This window comes from Morone saxatilis, unplaced genomic scaffold (assembly GCF_004916995.1).
Source record: "Morone saxatilis isolate NCDOM2014 unplaced genomic scaffold, NCSU_SB_2.0 Contig2, whole genome shotgun sequence".
Classification (NCBI taxonomy): Eukaryota; Metazoa; Chordata; class Actinopteri; family Moronidae; genus Morone; species Morone saxatilis.
This window is the reverse complement of record NW_023339762.1, coordinates 6,777,013-6,781,745: the sequence shown is the minus strand read 5'-3', so window position 1 is coordinate 6,781,745 and position 4,733 is coordinate 6,777,013. Positions and strand designations below refer to the sequence as shown.

General features: G+C 40.3%; 1 protein-coding gene across 1 annotated transcript in view; it reads right to left on the bottom strand.

The window, feature by feature from the left end:
• The window catches only part of si:dkey-106n21.1 (solute carrier family 23 member 2), a gene marked incomplete at its 3' end in the record, with an annotated part of 44,820 nt that overhangs the window by 5,450 nt on the left and 34,637 nt on the right, over positions 1-4,733 (bottom strand).

Genomic DNA, 4,733 nt, shown 5'->3' with positions numbered 1-4,733 from the left:
TTATTTTTTAAGGAGTTTTACGTTTACCGGTGCGAGCTAAAATGAAGCCGCAGGACAAAAACAATTAACGCTTACATGCACGGCCTAAGTGCGCCTACCTGCTGCGGTGGAGGTGAGCGGCAAACGCAACGACCGGCAAGCGGAAGGCCGAAGAGGCAGGAGCGGAGAGGGCAGGGAGGAAGGCGACCAGCCTACTTTTATTCCCCTTTCGGCTTTATTGAAAACCATGATTGGCTGATAAGCCCAGGGATGGAACAGCTGGGAAGCCAGACTCCGGACGTTGGATCGCGTACTACTGCCGCCGGTTCGATTTGGGGTCCAACGGAACTCGATTTCCGGAAAGTCGGTTTCCCTTAGTTACGGAACGGAAGTTGCAAAAAAGACTTCGGTTTGAAGTTCGGACTACTCAGAGGACCCCGAGTTCAGTTACCAGATGGCTACTTTCCCAGTATTCACCCACGCTTAGTAAACATTGTGGGTTTTCTACCTATTTTAAGCACTTGTGCTTTGTGTTGTAATCCAAATGAAGAAGTCGTTCACATACACTGTATACTGTACTATGGCATTGTCGCTCCAGTCTTTAGTATGTTTAAATACGCCTCATTAGCTTATTTTGTAGCTTGTGCAGCTGAAATTGGCTAGAGACGGGCGTCCATGTTTGCGTATGACAACAATGCCGAGTTTTTTGAGCAGAAAGCAGCAGGCGCCAGGCGTAACGTTATCAAAACGAATTTCAGTATCAAACTGGAAATATGATGTAGTAATATGTAATGTGGACATCGTGAATATGTGAAATCCGCGGTGGGTGCACCGTAAACCGATAATCGCACTATACTATAGCGACTTTTTACTGGAGGCGTCGTCTTCTCCGGACTCGTTACGTGTTTGTGTGCCAAACAGAACGCAAAAACCCGCTTACTCGTTTTTTTCAAACACGGATGTGACGTCACTCTCGAGGTTGCAAGTCGCGATTACGAACAAAACGAACGCACCATAAGTGCCTCGTACCACTACATTACATTTACGAATGAAATGAGTTTAATGAGTTTAGGAGGGTTAAAGAAGGGACAATTTATTATATCTTTGGGACAAATGCTTGTCACTTCCTGGCCTGTGGCTAGTAAAGACCTTTAGGTACTGAAAGGATGTTGTTGATGATTAACTGCCCCCCAGGCATTACCCTCCGAAGAAATTCCCCACTGCCAGTCTTTAGTTATGAGTATATCCACAATGAAAACTCAAGTGGACTTTAGTGAGCTCAACCCTTCAAGGGGCCTAGTGAGAGGCATGCAGGGTACATATAGCTTTGGGTAGTCATGATAACTTACTTTGCACATGGTGATGTGCACTTATATTTAACCAAGTTGAGCGGGCAGACTGGGGACTGTGGGATGCTACAGATAATGATGATTTATGGGGAATAACGTCGGTGCTGGCTGAGAGCTTTGCAAGCTAGGGAGCGCTTCTCCTGACATGGAGTTTATGCTGATGGTATAAATCCACCATATAATATTTTAAGTTTTAAGAAATAATATACCAGTTATTAGAGTTATGATGTTTACATAAATGTCAGCTGATACTCAGTTAAAGGAAATAATATAATGTGCATTGCCTTCAGTTCAATGATCATATGACTAGGGCTTGGTGGAATTATTTTTCAGGCCAGCATGGAAGGTTAGCTCAGTTCACTGCATCAGCAACACCATAAATACACATATCCCACAAACAGTACAGACAATTTGAAATGTTCCATTTAAGAACTAATAGTTCTTGTTTTTTTGGAAACAAACGTGTTTAATTGTCTGTCTTTTGTGTTTTACTTAAAGGTCCAGTGTGTAAGATCTAAGAGAATCTATTAGCAGAAATGGAATATAATACACACTTTGAAGCGGATCAGTTGGTTGCAATCTGAGGCCACAAAATCCTACACACTGGACCTTTTAACTCATCTTTCCTCTGTAAACAATGGTTTGTTTAACATTATTGTGCTGCCGTTTTGGCCAGAAAAAAATAAAGGTATATCTCATGAGACCATCCTTGTTAAATGCAGGTCAAATATAAGTAGAAATAAAAAAAGGTTGTCTATGAAGCTCAGTGTATTGGGGGGGGCAGGGGCCTGTAGCACATCCTGAGATAGTGAGCAGGGTAAGAGGGTTCAGAAATGATTGACTTTTTAATTATGGTCTTGTTATAGATTTAATGGGAGGGTAAACCTATGATTCTGGATGATTTATTGATTGTGCTGCAGTTGTTTTTGAGTGTTTGTTTAAATCATTATCATATATTGTATAACTGGAGCAGGAGTTGCTGTTTCAATTTTTGCTTCACTGAGTTATATTTGATAAATACAATACAATAAAAGCCTTGTTAACAAATAAATGGATTACGTCCACATAAACACTCGAGAGCTTTAAATCTAAAACAGATACAGGAGTTATTGAGTTAAAGACAATGTATATACAGTATATATTTCATATCTGCGATATATTGTACAAATGTGGATTTGAAACTGCAGTGAAAGGTGTATAGGTTGCTATTATAATGTTGATATGACTATGAACAGATCCTTTTCCCTGTCTACTTTTGCTGAGAAATGTTGCCGTTAAAAAATAGGCAAGACATCTACTCTCTACTGGAGTGCTGTGTGGCTGCTCTAACCTGTTAACAGGGGCGTCAAAATAAAAAACCAAGAGGTTCAGCAATGCACATGACTGCTCATGTGGGCAGTGTGTCCAGGCCATTGTGAGTGCTGAGTGTCCTCATACCCTTTTCACTTTTTCTTTGAAAGACATTTTGTTAAATTATGTATACTGGAGATGTATGCTGATGGAATTTCACACCTCAGTTTCTTACGTCAAACGCCACTATATCTTGTTGAATTACTTGCTGTTTTCAAAAATATAATTTTTACATTCTAGCCAAATTGCAAAAACTGTCCACGTAGAAGAATAAATTAATATTATAAATAAAAATAACTGTGAGAAAATACATTTGGATAAAACTGTATGAGCAACCATCAGCATTGCATACATCTGAACATGCATCATGAGGCCTTCCTCTTGGCGAGCACAGACGGTGTTCTAGTTGAAGTGGCATGTATTTATTTGCATTTTTATGGTGTATTTTACCAGAATAGTATGTAAAAAGTGTATAGCACGGAGCCACAGTGTGTCAGTTTGATGTACTCATGTCTTTGAGCAGCACAGCTCCCACTGCAGATAAAAGCTTATGCTACCACTAAATGTTTTATGGGTTTTGCAGTCTTGACCTGAGCATTCTTTTACTGAGGCCGCTTTCTCTGATGTCTCTTGTTTACATCCAACTCAAATCATCGCAGATGAGATTGATAGTTTACCTGTTAAAACGTGCATGTTTTTTCCACACACAGTGTCCTGGTAAAAATAAAGCTGGTATGGTGAAAATGATGGATTAACCCATCTTGTATACACTGGATAACAAGCCCCCGTGATTTGTATGTTATTTTATGCCAGGTTGGCAGCAGACTGGTCCTCCAGACGGCCGGCATTCTGATGATCGTCCTGGGGATCTTTGGGAAATTTGGAGCAGTTTTTATCACAATACCAGACCCTGTCATCGGAGGCATGTTCCTCGTTATGTTTGGAATGATTGCAGCGGTGGGGATATCCAATCTCCAGGTAAACATATTCCAATATTGTGACATACCATTTTTTTTTTGTGTACACTTTTTATCCAAACCACCTGATGTATGGAGTACTGAGATAGCCCACTCCTTGGAAAATCAAGACCCTGAGTCACAAAGCATCCACCCTGCTAAGGGGTCCTTAAACTATAGTAAATATCCTACTGAGTCTAGTGGCCCCAGGGGTGCTGCTCTGGCACTGACCCTGTGACCTGAAATACAGCAAAAACAGAAGAATCCTATGGGGATCAATTAAATATACTTAATTAAATAAACTTTATTTGGGTAGCTCAAAGTGCAAAAAAAAAAAATCAAATATACAAGGGTACAGACCAACAAATAATACAATAATAATAATAAAGAAAGAAAAATAAATAAATCAGTTAAAGTTAAGAAAACACAACCTGACCCATGCAGGACTCTGGCGGGAGGTAACATCTGCCAGAGTGACAGACTGACTACCGCTGACTATAGCAGCAGTACAGCTGCCAGTAGTCAGAGCTAACTAGCCTTGAGCAGCTGCTTTAAGATGTCCGCACTGGAAAACACAGAGAATCTGCTTTGACAGTCACAGAACCACATTTACGGTTTTAAAAGTTTTTGTGTTGTACGTATGTTGTAACACTAGCTAAGCTACTCTCCAGCATCTGTGCAGGACTGTGTCAGGCTACGACTACGTAGCAGGCCACACTCTGCAGAGTTGAGATGTTGGTTTTATGGGAGCATTGGTTGAATGGTGACAAAAGCTGCCACCAGATATGTAAAATTCAATTGCAATGGGGTTTCAACCAGTTATGGCTAGTTGCAAAGCATTTTTATAGCAAAATATTTAGAAACTCAAATACTTTGCACTAACATGTCACCATTTGGACATAAATCAATCAACAAAAAAAACACTATTCAATATCCACGTACATAGGTTTTCAGCAAGAAAAGCAGGTTTTGGGGTTTAGTCTTAAAACAAATTTACAGTTGCATACCAGATACTAAATACCATACCATTGCTCCCTCTGCATTAGGGCTGCAACAATTCCTCGAGTAACTCGACTAACTCGATTACAAAAAATGATCG